Source organism: Anolis sagrei, chromosome 4 (assembly GCF_037176765.1).
Source record: "Anolis sagrei isolate rAnoSag1 chromosome 4, rAnoSag1.mat, whole genome shotgun sequence".
NCBI classification, from domain to species: domain Eukaryota; kingdom Metazoa; phylum Chordata; class Lepidosauria; order Squamata; family Dactyloidae; genus Anolis; species Anolis sagrei.
The window spans coordinates 52,391,478-52,406,910 of NC_090024.1; the positions used below are offsets into that span (position 1 = coordinate 52,391,478).

General features: G+C 41.8%; 1 protein-coding gene across 2 annotated transcripts in view; it reads right to left on the reverse strand.

Moving 5' to 3' along the window:
- The window catches only part of SNTG1 (syntrophin gamma 1), a 299,235-nt gene extending 285,032 nt beyond the window's left edge, over positions 1 to 14,203 (reverse strand). For both annotated transcript variants that reach the window (XM_067467429.1, XM_060775287.2), the window contains exon 1: positions 13,639 to 14,203. The gene's annotated coding sequence lies outside the window, so the exon portion shown is untranslated. The remainder of the gene's footprint in view (positions 1 to 13,638) is intronic.
- Positions 14,204 to 15,433: the final 1,230 nt, after the last annotated feature.

Here is a 15,433-nt window from a genome sequence, read left to right on the forward strand (position 1 = left end):
CTGTTTCACATTATAAAGAAACAGTCTGTCAGATGTGGGAGAAGGGAAGGAGATATTTCCTAGTACTTTCTCTCTCCTACATAAAATTAGACAAGCTTATTCCCTAGAGTTAATCCATTTTTACCTAATATAACTTTCTTGATTGAGAAAAAGAGGGGAGGAAGGGATCAGAATTTCTTTCCTGATATATATGACAAGCACAATGTTTGTAGGATGGATATGAGGAGATCTATAGACAGACAGATATAAATGCAGGCATTATGAACCTAATAGAATATTTATTTCAGACCCAGTGGAAACTGTTCAGTTTGCAAGTCTGCATACATTTATTCATACACATGCTTTCTGTATCCCACAACTCTTTACTCTGTTTCCTTGGAGTAAAACAACAAAGTAGTATACAGTATCTTGTTAATCATATCATCCATGGGTTTTGTTTAGTCTGAGATTTTTTAACCTCCCAATTGAGAGGAATGAGGGAAGAGATTAAACCTTTGTGCAAGAGTATAATGAGCAAACAATGGAAAACTGTGCTCAAATAGTCAGATAAAATGGTTCTTCCCATTGGTAACTCAAAACAGTTTCAATATTGGAATGTTGATTTCTTATTATGGTTTAGTGGGGTGGAGATCTGATGACCTTCTCCCCAAATACTATATTTCTTAGAAGTAAACATGCAATACAATCCATATGCTACAGTGTTTTCTGTATTACATTCAAAGGAAAAGATGCATAATATTATCCAGGTATCCAGAAGATTCATACCATATATTTCCAATACTATAAGAAAGATAAGAAACAGGTCTCATGAATTTAAGTTATTTGATGGTAGATTTCAATTGAAAATTAGAAGGAACATCATGACAATTATAGTGGTTCAACAATGGAACCAGTTGCCCAGAGCGGTGGTGAGGTGTCTTTCTTTGGATGTCTTCAAAAAGGAGTCTAGCCAGCTACCTGCCAGGGATACTATAGCTGAGGATGCTATACTGATCACGGGCTGAACCTATTCAATGTAAAATCTCTAAGTCTATGATTCTATGCAATTAATGAGGATGCAAGAAATCAAAAGGTGACTTAAAGCACATATACACACACATCATTGTAGCATTATCACTCAACCTGAATCCTAGGAATCCTCTCAGAGGTTTTTGCAAAGTATCACTAATACTAGAAAGGCTGTGCCAGAACAAAAACAAGATGAACTTGAAAGACAGAGCACTCAACAGATTAAATATGCATCATTGCGATGGGTTTTCCTTTTTTAAAAACCCCTATACAATGACAAACAAACAAAAACCCTGGATCTACCTGTCTCCACTTTGACTCCAGTTAACTCCTGAAGGAGTTTCTATTTATCCAAATCTAATGGCCTTATGGGAGAAAAAGAAAGAAACACAAAAGCTGTCATGGACATTTTGCTCTTTCCATGCAAGTCAACAAGAGGAAAATTAGGATTTCTGGATTTCAAAACCTGTTATAAAGCTCAAAGCTTATTCAGTAAAAAGTAAAGTAAATAAAGAAATTGCTCCCTAGCAGCTTGTTTCAGTATCATATAACAACTGTTCATTACTGAAGCCTGAAATGATGGTTAACATAAGATATGGCATAAAGGGCTGCTGCAGCATCTGCTAATTGTTTTCAAAATTTAAGAGACTCAGTTCTGAATTTTTTCTTCATTCAAAATTTATTTAGCCTAGAGGACAACTAGGCAGATTCATACATTCTTAGACTAATTTAAATACCATGGCAAGTAACAAATCACTCCAATCAGTGTCTAAAAGATGTATAGCTTTAATTTCAAAATTTTCACATTAAAGCTTCTCAACATCAGGAATTTTGCATAAATTGAAGCAAGTTTTCCAACTCTTTTATATTAGTTTTGTTCCTAGCAATAGTGGATCCCATGTTTAAGGGCAGTGGTCCTCAACCTGTTGGTCCCAGATGTTTTGGCCTACAACTCCCAGAAATCCCAGCCAGTTTACCAGCTATTAGGATTTTTGGGAGTTGAAAGCCAAAACATCTGGGACCCACACATTGAGAACCACTGGTTAAGGGGCTGTGAGTGCATGCTGAGTTTAGCTCATTTAAAGTAGTTCTCCAAGGTGCTGATTCTGTTCAGGAAAAAGGTTAAGCATAATAGATAACTGTTTAAAGGTTAGTGCAAAAAATGGAAGGAATTCACTAGTCACCTTTTGTTTGGGGGATTATGTGTTGTATTTCCAAACTAAAGCAAGTAAACTGCAGAAAGAATAAGAGATTAAGTTCTTGCCACCATGAATAAAGTTTTTGCCACCATGCTGAAAGGACAAATTATGCTTCACTGATTCTCAAGCTGAACCAAATACCTGAAGAGAGAAATTTAAAGAACCGTCTAACATTGTTCTAATTTGGAAATAACATTGATATAATAATACACAAAAACCTCACATTTCGTACTCCTGTTCTGCTATCCTCCCCTGACAAAGGAGATAAGAAACTTTCATTATCCATCCCTAATTAACTACATTATAGTGCTACATTTAGATCTTAGAAGGTAAATAATTATTATTTATTTATTATTATTATTTTATTTCTTACCCACCTCTCCTCACAGCTCGAGGTAGGTTACAACATCACTGAAAACACATAATTATCTAAAACTTTCTATAAAACACACATAGAAACATATTTCTAGAAAATACATATTAAAATACACAGAACAAAGATTAAACATAAGGTGCAATTTTAAAATTTGTGATTAAAACTGGCTGATTAATTAATAGTACAAAGGTTTATGGAAACTAAACTCTCCATAAGCCAGGTCTGAATGTGACTCCTACTGTATATCACAGTTGAGACTAACCAGTTTGTCCAGGTTCAGATGTAATGCTTAAGTGTACTTGGCCAAAAAATGTAAATGCCAATAATAATGTTAATAATAATAATAATAATAATAATAATAATAATAATACTTTATTTGTATTCTGCCCTATCTCTCCAAGGGGACTCAGGGCAGATTCCAACATACAACGGCAAAATACATCCATAAAAACCACACAGACATTGACTAAAATCCCGGTTAAAACCCCCACATATAAAAGTACCATTAATACCTAACATCATATTGAAATCTAACATCACTAAATTATTTTGATTTTCCCCACATCTTACAATTTCTTATTGTTATTGTTAGATCTAAAGTATACAAGCGTAGATATACTTGGAAACAGCACTACCACAATAGCTTGTAAATCATTCTTCAAGTTAGGAGCACTGTAGAACTTAACAATGGGATGTTTATTACCAATTATTTCTGTAAAAAAGGAAGAAGTTTCAAGGGTTTTAGCAAAATGTGAGTTATAATAGTGATTCTATAGTCCTTGTAATGAAGACTTAATGTGAGCTGAATCTTTCTGTAAGCTTAAGTAGTGCAAACAGGGTTATCATATACAATAATATGGAACTTTTTCTGAATATAAATAAATAAAATGGTAGTACTATAATTCCTATAACTGTCATGACAACATCCTGTAAAATATAAGGGTTTGGAGTTTGGTAAGATGCTACGACTTTCTGGATAAGAATTCTGAATATCTATCCCTTAACTGCTAACTCTAGAATTCCCAAGGATGGGACTATAGTCATTAATAGGCTTGGTTGATTAAAAAAAAGATTCAAAATTCATTTCGAATCTAAGGGGTGCTAATGGTTAGATTCTAAAGTCACTTCTGAATTTCTCAAAAAAAATGTCAAAACTTTCCGAAACTTCAGAAACTTCCAAATCACTTCATTAATGGCAGATACACATGCATAGTAGGGGAAAAAAAAACAGCACTGGCACTGGGAAACTTCAGGGGATTCTCCCTCCCTCATTTTTAGACCAATCCTGATGAATCTTGCTACAGTGGTAAACACATGGACCACTGTTAGCTCCCCAAATTCTATAACCTTTGACTTCTCCATGCATTTTTGGTGAATTTTCATTTTTTTTACAAAAAACATTTTTAATAATAAAGAAAATCTGTTCCTGGTTTGAAAGTATTATAAGGTGGAATTATAGCACTATAATTATATGCAGTGAGCCCACTTTGGTTTGGTTCCAAGACACTGGTGGATATCAAATTCCCTGGATGCTGAAGTCCCATTATATAATGTAGCACAGAAAAATAGCACTCCCTAACACAAAAGGGCAAAATTAGTTTTTCTTTGTGTGTGTTTGGTAGGGGAATCTTGTTTGAATCTCCAGGTATAGAATACATGAACACAGATGGCTGACTACTATGGAAGAAACCCTAGGGAAGCACTCCTCACCCCCAGGGCAACATTAACTTTCTTGGATAGCTTTTACATGATAGGTTACACAGGGTAGAAACCTCTTTAGCCATGTGCACACTTCAATTATGCAGGGGGGGGGGGGAAACAATATTACATTAAAAATCAAGATGCAAATTATTCATAAGACTACAACTAGAAAAGCTAAGCATTCCAACCACTAGATGATATCCTCAAAGACAACCACCAACACATTCGACTTACTAATTCAACCACAGGAGTCAGCCATAGCAAAGCACCTGATGAACCAACCTGGACACAGCAAGTGATTTGAGAACATAGAAATGCAGGACTGCTCTAACAACTACCATGTTAGACTACACAGAGAAGCCATTGAAATCCACAAGAATGTGGACAATTGCAACATAAAGGAGGAAACCATGAAAATGAACAAAATTTGGCTACCAGTATTTTTTAAAAAAAAACCCTCTAAAATCACAACAGTAAATAAAGAACAACACTCAGAAAACAGGGGAATTCCAGTCAAGAAACAATCAGGGCCAGCTAATCACCTCCCGACAAAGGATTCCCCCAGGAAGGAAGCAGCCAAGCCATAAAGCTGCAAGGCTATTCAATGCTAATCAAGGTGATCAACTGCAACATTCACACTTGCCTCAAACAGGCAAGAGTGCTTTCTCCCACCCTGGACATTCCACAGATATATAAACTTCACCAGCCTCATTTCCAACCAACCTCACAACCTCTGAGGATGCCTACCAGAGATGTGGATGAAATTTCAGGAGAGAATGCTTCTGGAACATGGCCATACAGCCTGGAAAACTCACAGCAACCCAGTGATTCCAGCCATGAAAGCTTTCGACAATACATTTGACTTAATAATATTACCTTATTTCTAAAAACGAAAGACGGCACTACAGGCTGTCAGCCTAAAATGATAAATCATAGGCAATAAAGAAAGATAATTCACAAAATAACAGCATCAAACTTGCAGGAAATACAATAATTGGCCACAATGGGATTAGATTAATATGTCAAACTATATAAAATACCAGTGAACATTTTATGCAGAATCATGATTCAGCAATGGGAATCCCCATTCAAACTATATTCCCCTGATTTATTTAATATTTAATTGTTTGAATATTTAATCATATGAAGCAATGCACAAATGAACATCAATCTTGTAAATAGGATATTTGTCATCAGACAGGGAAACTGGCCTCATTTCATCAGATTTCGTGAGGAAAGGAAGAGAGGTTCGGTCTTAAATCTTCCTGTATAAATTAGTACAGGTTTTTTGTTTCTCATGTCATAACTTGCTTTTTCTAAAGATATCCAGGTTTCATACATACTATTGAAACAGAGAGTCTTTTGTGTTCAAGTAGATCTTGTTTTAAACAAAAGGACAAAATAATAGATCATTTTGTCCCTCACTAGGGAAAATACCTTCCCGTAACCAATATGACTGCCATTTGAATCAAAACAAGGTTTGCAGCTATTGCAGGTACAAATGAATTTGAGAAGAAAAGGGCAGAGGAACTGGAGGATTGGGACAGAAAGAAATTGTTTTGCCATCGTAAAAACTGGAGAGAGCTTTTGTGCATTTGATTATTATTATTTATTTATAACATTTCTAACCTACCTTTCTCCACCCTGGAGAGGACTCAAGGCCAATTACACTTAGGCAACTATTCAATGCCTTCAAACAATGTACAGTTAAAATAAACATTTAAATAGAATTATAAATTACATTTAAACATGTAAACATATAAAACAATGCCTTCACTGTTAACCACGTTATTCAAAGTCATAATCTGGGCCATTTGAATAGTCATTGCACATAATTCCATATTTATCTATTGCATAAGAGCTTCAAAGGCTTGATCAAAAAACACATTTTTACTTTCTTATGGAAGGCCAGGAGGGAGGGGGCAGATCTAATATCCCTAGGGAGGGAATTCCACATCTGAGAGGCCACCCTTAAGAAGGCTCTGTCTCTCATCCCTGCCAATCGCACCTGCAAAAGATGGGGGACTGAGAGCAGGGCCTCCCCAGATGAGCTTAAGCGCTAAGATGGTTCATAGGGAGAGATCCATGCGGACAGGTAGGCTGGGCCAGAACCATTTAGGGCTTTATAGGCTAAAGCCAGCACTTTGAATTGCACTCGGTAGCAAACTGGCAGCAAGTGGAATTGACTAACAGAAAGGTTGGGTGCTCTCTGTACGCCACTCCAGTGAGCAATCTTACTGCCGTCCATTGGACCACCTAAAGCTTCCAAACAGTCTTCAAAGGCAACCCCACACAGAGTGTGTTGCAGTAGTCTATTCAGGATGCAACCAGAGCATGGACTACCATGGCCAAGTTTGACTTCCCAAGGTACGGGTGCAAATGGTGCACAATTTTTATTGTGCAAATGCTCCCCTGGCTACCACTGAGACCTGGGGTACCAGGCTCAGTGATGAGTCCAGGAGATTTATTTATTTATTTATTTATGGCTTTTATATCCTGTCCTATCTCAACCTCCGCAAAGCGATTCAGGATGGCTAACATATCGGCACCCCATGGTGCCCACATCAAAACATAAATATACAATTTAACGGCAATATCAATCAAGCAATCAGTGGTCACCAGTTTAAATCATCCTCCAAGGGGCAGTCAATCAGTTCTGTACACGTTCATCATGTCAGCAGGTCAGTCTAATCTACAAAAGCCTAATCTACGAAGGCCTGAACTCCCAAGCTGTGAACCTGCATCTTCAGGAGAAGTGTAACCCTATACCTGTTTGGCCTTGCAAATGACCAGAAGTACCTCTGTCATGTCTAGATTCAGTATAAGATTATGGTTCTGCATAAGAGGGAATTAGAACACAGTACTCACTTGGTTGTAACAGGCAGTTGTGTTCCAAACTCACATTATGCAGTGTGCTTTAGAGAGGGTGCCCTGAAAATAGTTGCATGTGGAACAGCCCCATTGACTCTTGCCTATATCCAGCCCAGAGATAATGAAAAGAACCACAAGCAGAGATGAGACTGAGACATTTGCTTTAATAGGAGTATTATGTAATCCTTCCTGGTTTACAAATTATGGATTTATCTCCCACAGCAGGCTTAGTTGGCTCACTGTTGTCAACCCACCCCCCAAATAGGCAAGACCTTGCAAGTGGACTTCCCCCTCTTTCCTCTCGTCTCTTTCAGCCATCAGGTTTCCTTGAGGACACGTGACTAGCCCCCTTTCCCCTATTCCTCATTTGCTATTTATATGCTAATACAAAATCTAAATCCAAAAAATGTTTGAGTCCCAAGCATTTTGGGACAAGGGAGGCTCAGCTTGTAACAATGAATTTCTTTTAAAACAATCTTTCCTCGGTAAGTTAAAAAACAAGGTCTGTCTGATTTTTTAAAAAATTTGCCTGTCAATGAAAAAAGAACAGACAGTGAGTCGACTGAGAATCTTATGGGAGGTAGATCCATAACTTGGGAGCAACTAACAAGTAGGCTTTCTCCCATGTACTCCTCAAAAACACTTATGATGGTGGCAGAATGGAGATAGAGCATTCTGTGGAGCTTTTAAAATCAGGAAGGCTCATAGATAGGGATAAGGCCTTTTTGGTAGTCTGGATCAAAACCGTGTTGGATTTTAAGGATGAAAGCAAGCACAATATGTAAATCTATATAATGTGTTTACTACTTGCACAGCACAGATGTTCCGTCTGAGTACCTTAAAATGCAATTTTAATGGTTCAGCAAGCATGTATACATCTGTATGTACCGTACCTTAACTCTTTTTTAAAAAACCAAAGTGTTTTTCAATTCCTGAGGATATATTTGATACAGTGGCAGACACAACAAGAATAAGAAACTGCCCTAATCAAACAGAAGTTTTCAAGCAACCTAAAGGAGGACATGACTAAACTTAATGTCAGGGAAAACCTTTACTTTTTAACAGGAGATAAAATTAAATGATTGATGCTATGATATAACATGGAAAACTGTCTTTTAAGAAGGATTTTGAAATGGTTCATTTGGGATTTACTGCATGTTTCTGCCACTCGGGAACAGGAGACCCTTTCTCTGCCTTCATTTTGGTAATGAGCCATATACCTGAATCATTAAAAGTACTGAGAATTCAGATAGTCTATCTTGGGGGTGAGAGGGGGGGAAGGAAAAAGAGGCATTAAACATATTTATGTTAAATAAATATGGGGGGGGGGGGTTAGTATGTTGGTTCCAGGATCCCCACGGATTCCAAATATATAAAATAGCATAGTAAAATGCTGTCCCTTATATAAAATGGCAAACTCAAAGTTTGCTTTTTCAGGGTTGCAGTAAGTTTTCTGGGCTGTATGGATGCCCATAGGGCATCCTCAGGATTGCTGTGAGTTTTCTGGGCTGTATGGCCATGTTCTAGGAGCATTCTCTCCTGACGTTTCACCTACATCTATGGGAGGCATCCTCACATCTGAGGATGCCTGCCATAGATGTGGGTGAAACATCAGAAGAGAATGCTTAGGGAACATGGCCATACAGCCTAGAAGCCTCACAGCAACCCAGTGATTTTGGCCATGAAAGCCTTCAACAACACTTTAATTTTTCAGTTTTTTGGGGAGGGTGAGATTAAATCAAGCCATGGATGTCTGAAACTATGGGGATATAGAGTCTGTGGATACAGAGGGCCAACTGAACTTATAAAAAAGTGAGACTGTATATTTATAGTACTTGACTTTCAATAACTTTTCATCACTTGGGATGTTAAGCAAATTGAGAAATCACTCTCTCTCCATGCAGAAGATTTCTTTGCTTCAACCCTGATGGAATGGCCTGACAAACTCCAAAGTCTGCTATTATTTCATTGTATTTGTATTGGAATACATACAGTATACCCCAATCTCTTATTGCAGTTTTGGAAGTCTTGTTACGATCTAATGTAGCTTCCTTTATTTTTCATAGCACTTGATATAATTCTGTCAAGGGAACATCCTATTAGCATGTCTCGCAGCAATCAGCACAACTCAATCATTGTGTTGTACGCACCCGCTCCCCTTCCCACACTTCTCTCAGACAGATATGAAGTCAATTATTTCCCATGACAGTATTAGGTTAAATTGCACAAATAGATGAGAACAGAAAGCAAAATAGACAGTTTATTTCTGGATTTGGTGGAAAACACCTAATTTCTGAAAAGCTGTTTATCTCATCAGCATTTCAAACTCATGGTGTTTATAGAAGGGAACCACTCCGGTGTACTATAAAGAATTCCCACTTTCAGGAAGTCCTATTGCACAATCAGTCATACATACTTTGGTGAAAGATTGCCCCTCTGCCATTGTATGGTGAAGCACTACATTAAGTCCATGTGTACAGTTCAGAACCAGAGACTATATTGCAAATTGAGACACTGCAGAATAAATCTGCCTAGGCTATACAAGCAATTCAATCGGTCCTACCATCTCCATTTTTTTTTCAATCAGCTATGCAACCATTTGAACCTCAAATGTCACAACAACTTCATTTCCTGTTTGTGAGTTATTTTCAGTCCTTCCAGCAGATATAAAAGGAAAAGGAAAAGGCAAATCCCTCTTTCTTTGCCACAAAACCCATGTGATAGGTTCACTTTAGAGTTGCCACAAATCAGAAACAACAAAGCAGTCAAGATTTGTATGTGTGTGTGTGTGTGTGTGTGACTTCAGATCACCTGTTGACATATGGCAATTCCATAAATTTCATTGGGTTTTGTCAGGCAAGGGATATTAAGAGGTGGCTTTGCCAGTTCCTTCCTCTGCAATATAGCTTGGACTATCTTGGACTATCTGATACTCCTTGGCAGCCTCTCATTCAAATATGAAAACAGGACTGACCCAGACTTGCTTCCAAAATCAGATGTGATTTAGTGCCTTTAGAGCAGGCATGGGCAAACTTTCTAACTTGGGGGCCGCATGCTGGGAGGACTGGCTGCCCAGTGATGGAAGGAGGGGAAGGGAAGAGAGAAGGAAGGAAAGAGAAAAGGAAGGAAGGGAAGAATGTAAGGAGAAAGAGGAAGAGAGGGAAGGAGGGAGGGAGGGAGGAGGGAGGGAAGGAAGGAAGGAAGGAAGGATGAAAGGGAAGGAGGAAGGAAGGAAGGAAAAAGAGAAGGAAGGAAAGACAAAAGGGAAGGAAGGAAGGAAGGAAGGAAGGAAGGAAGGAAGGAAGGAAGGAAGGAAGGAAGGAAGGAAGGAAGAGGAAAGAGGGAGAGAGGGAGAGAGGGAGGAAAGGGGGAAGGAAAGAAGGACGAAAGGGTGGAAGGGAAGGATGGAAGGAGAAAGCAGGAAGGAAGGAAGGATGAAAGGGTGGAAAGGAATGAAGGGAGGGATGGAAGGGAAGGAGAGAGCAAGGGAGAGAGGATGGAAGGGAAGGAAGAAGGGAGGGAGAAAAAGGGAGGGAAGGAAGGAAAGAGGGAGGGAGGGAGAAAAAGGGAGGGAAGGAAGGAAAGAGGGGAAGAAAGGAAGGGAGAGAGGAGGAAGGGAAGGGAAGGAAGGAAGGAGGAAAGAAGGGGGAGGGAAGAGAGGAGGAAGGAAAGAGAAGGAAGGAAGGGAAGGGAAGGGAAGGGAAGGGAAGGGAAGGGAAGGGAAGGGAAGGGAAGGGAAGGGAAGGGAAGGGAAGGGAAGGGAAGGGAAGGGAAGGGAAGGATAGGATGGTGAGATACAGGAGGGCCTGAGAAAAGAGGTCAAAGGGCTGCATCCGGGCCTGGGTTTGCCCATACCTGCTTATATAGGCCCTAATATTATAGTCCCCTAGCAATAGCAATATTTAATTGCCCTTTACCAAGTAAAGTAAGGAACAAAGCATATTGATTCTTGTAGTAAGGAGCTTAACGTATTTTAGGCTCACTTAAGTTTACTCCATACACACATGCTTATATAGTTATATATTTATGCAGCCCAATCCTACAAATTATTTTATGCAGAGAAATTCATCTCTACAGCATCAAGCTACAGCTGCAAATGCTCTTTTTTAAATGTGCTAAGTGGAATACATTGAGATGACAGATAAATGCCTATGATTGGCTGCAAATCTGTTTAAAAAGCTGCTTTAAAAAGAAAGCTTTGCAGAATAAATATCAGAAGGAAGCCTAATGTAAAAAGGCAGTTTTCAGTTTGGGAGAAAAATATGGAGGGGAACTAGGGAAGGGGGAAGTTTGCGCAAATTCACAGAATATACCTTCTTCCTTTGTGGCTTCATTCCCAAGGCCATGTGAAAGAGAGTTAGGCAAGCGAGCTCATTTACTGAAAGAGGGCTCTGCAAATCTCAGTGTTTCCAGTGTGACAGATTTGTCACACTGATAGGTCTCGGGATAAAAGAACCACAACTCTTCAGGCCTGCCTCTTCTTCCTACAGATTTTTTTTTAAGCCCATGCATGTGCACAACACGGAAAATGAGAATCAGTGACTTTCTCTGTGTTGCTGTGAGTTTTCCAGGCTGTATGGCCATATTCCAGAAGCATTCCCTCCTGATGTTTTGCTTATATCTATGGCAGACATTGTCAGAGGTTGTGAGGTCTCTTTGAAATTAGGCAAGTGGGGTTAATATATCTGTGGAATAATGTCCAGGGTGGGAGAAAGAACTCTTATCTGCTTGAGATAAGTGTGAATGTTGCAATTGGCCACCTTGATTAGTGTAGTGTTGAAGGATTTCATGACTGGGTTGTTGTGACTTTTCCAGGCTGTAGGGCCATGTTCCAGAAGCATTCTCTCCTGATGTTTCACCTGCACCTATGGCAGGCATCCTCAGAGGTAGTGAGGTCTGTTCAATTTATTGCTGAAGGCTTTCATGGCCAGAATCACTGGGTTGTTGTGACTTTTCCAAGCTGTGGGGCCAAGTTCCAGAAGCACTCTCTCCTGACGTTTCACCTACATCTACAGCAGGGGTCCCCAAACTAAGGCCCAGGGGCCAGATACGGCTCTCCAAGGTCATTTAGCCAGCCCTTGCTCAGGGTCAACCTAATTCTGAACCAACTTAAAAGCACACAACAACAACAACAACAACAATCCTATCTCATCAGCCAAAAGCAGGCCCACACTTCCCATTGAAATACTAATAAGTTTATATTTGTTAAAATTGTTATTCATTTTTATTATTGTATTGCTTTTAAGTGTTTTTTGCACTACAGATAAGATGTGTGCGTAGGAATTCATTCATGTTTTTTTTTATTTCAAATTATATTCTGGCCCTCCAAGAGTTTGAGGGACTGTGTCCTGGCCCTCTGTTTAAAAAGTCTGAGGACCCCTGATCTAAAGCAAACAGCCTCAGAGGTTGTGAGGCCTGTCAAATGTATTCTCGAAGGTTTTCATAGACAGAATCGCTGCATTGTTGTGACTTTTCCAAGCTGCTGGGCCATGTTCCAGAAGCATTCTCTCCTGATGTTTCGCCTTCATCTACAGCAGGTATCTTCAGAGGTTGTGAGGTCCTGCATGGGCATACAGTCTGGAAAATTCACAACATTCAACCTTGATTAGCACTGAATTGTCATGTAGCTTCAAAGCCTGGCTGGTTTCTGCTTGGGGGAATTCTTTTTTGGGGGGTGGGGGAGGTGTTAGCTGCCCTGATTGATTCTTGTCTGGAATTTCCCTGCTTTTTTAGTGTTGCTCTTTCTCTGTGTTTTGAACACACTGTGCTTAGTGGGAATTTGGGACCACCTCCACCACAATCCTGCCAAGGGTCCTAAATGCCAAGGGACAAAGTCATACAGAGCACATTAGCAACATCAAAGGCAAGAAGAAAGAGCCACAATGTGGGGATCCCAACCCCCTGGGCAGTACATAACTGAGGCAAAGAAATCCAAGGGCGGGTGACTCAATGGGAGGTGGGGAATGTTTAGCAGATGAGTTCGCCTCTCTTGTCAAAAGCTCCAGGGAAACACAGGGTTTCAGGGACCTCAAGCTATTTCCAAAGCCAAGGCTTTAAAAGGCTCCTGGGTGCTGAAAGAAGAGTATGAAACAGAGCTGAATAGACAGTGCATGCCGACAATTGTGTGAGTGTGTGATGAGCGACTTCAGAAAACTGCAAGTCGCTTCTGCTGTGAGAGAATTGGCCGTCTACACCACGCCCGCATGTTTTGATGTTTTACCCTCCTTGTGGGAGGCTTCTCTTACGTCCACGCATGGGGAACTGGAGCTGACAGGGGGAGCTCATCCACACTCTCGGTCTTCAGTCCCGAGGGCACACTGTTTAACCCACAGTGCCAAAGGGGGCTCCAAACGACACCCATGACATAGATTCATTGCGCGCCCTGTACCCCAGCAAAGTCTCCTCATTAAAGGAATCAATCAATCAATCAATCAATCAACCTGCATCCTCGTCATGAGAGGCCGATCTCCCTCCCTCACTTACTTGCTGGCGGGCGCTGCAACGCCGGGCTCCTCAACTCCGTCCGAACCGCCTCTGGAAACTTATTTCCCTGAATTATTTCCAAGCCGAGTCAAGGGAGCGAAGCCGGGGCAGGAGGCGCCACCTTCTCGCCTCCCAGCGCGGCGTCCATGGCTCCAAAGCGGGTCTGGGAGGGGTGTGGGGGGAGGAGGGAATGGGTGGGTGCGTGGGGGGCTGCCAAGGGACTCCAAGAGACAGAGAAACAAACGGGGAGAGAGAAGCGGCGGCTTTACTTCGCGGCGTCCATCCGAAAACGGAAGAGGAAAGACGGATGGGGGGGGGGGGTGAGACAGCGAGGCTCAGCCTCTTAGCGGGAGGAGGACCGCGAAAAAGAGGGGCCGCGGCTCCCCACGCTGGCGACGTAGTCCGGAGGCGTCGTGCTCCATGGCTGCGGGCTTCGAGCTGGATCCAACGCCAAGGAGAGGCTGGGTCTCTCCCGCCTCGCCTCTTCCCACTGAGCGCGCCTCCTTCCTTCCTTCCTTCCTCCTCTCCCTCTCAATCTCTCCCTCTGCTGCCTCCTCCTCCCCCGGCAGCAGCAAGAGGAGGGGGCGCAGACGCGCGTGGCTTTGGCACGCCTGAGTCTCTGCAGGTGGAGCCGCCGCTCGGCGAAAGGAAACGCGGGGAAGCGCTTTGGGGGAAAGGGATGAGGACTCTTAGCCGTCCGCGAGGGAGAGCTTCAGCGGGAGGCCGGAAGTTTCCCGGGTCTGGAAGGCAAGCCCTCTGAGAAGCGCCTCAGTGTGAGTTCAGCTTCGAGAACAGAAGGCTGAGAGAAAGGGAGAGGAGAGCCATGTTTACATATGACACATAGAGGACGGGGCAAGCTTGCTTTCTGCCGCTCTGGAGACTAGGACACGGAGCAATGGATTCAGACAAGTGTCTCAGTGAGCTCTGTAGGTTCAGCTTCGAGAAAAGAAGGCTGAGAGAAAGGGATAGGAGAGCCATGTTTACATATCTCACATGGAGGAGGGGGCAAGCTTGGTTTCTGCTGCTCTGGATTCAAAGGGTAGGCAACTTCTTGAGGGTAAGAACTTGAGGGTAAGAAGAATATGCTGCCTAGCCTACCCAGAGTGTGGTGGAGTCTCCTTCTCTGGAGGTTTTTAAGCAGAGGATGGATGGGCATCTGTCCGGAGCGTTTTAGTAGTGTGTCTTTTGGGGTCTATTCCAACTTTTATGTTTCTACTAGAGAATGAATCCACTTTAAATCCGGTTTCTGCCTTCTGCAAAATTCTGGGTTTTATAGTTTGGTTTAATTTACACACACACACACACACACACACACACACCCCGCGTGGCACACTGGGTTAAACCGCTGAGCTGCTAAATTTGCTCCTACGGGAAGATAACGACGCTCCATGTAGTCATGCCGGCCTCGTGACCTTGGCAGTGTCTACAGACAACGCCGACTCTTCGGCTTAGAAATGGAGATGAGCACCAACCCCGAGAGTCAGACACGACTGGACTTAATGTCAGGGGAAAACCTTTACCTGAAACTGTTAAAGGTTTCTCCTCGGAATTCTGCAGGCGGCAGTAACCGGATTTAAAGTGGATCCCTTCTCTAGTGGGATGAGGCCCTAGGGCGCCACTGGCAAGCACCCAGTCCAGAGCTGGGTGCTTGCCGACCAGCTCAGGGTTTCGGAGGAAGGAACTGGGGGGAAAAAAACTCCCGAGGCTCCCTGACCGAGAGAGATTCGCCACAAATCCAAGCGGGTGACTTGGAATGAAAGCAGACCTCCGGCAGTCAACGCGGCTTGGAAGAGCT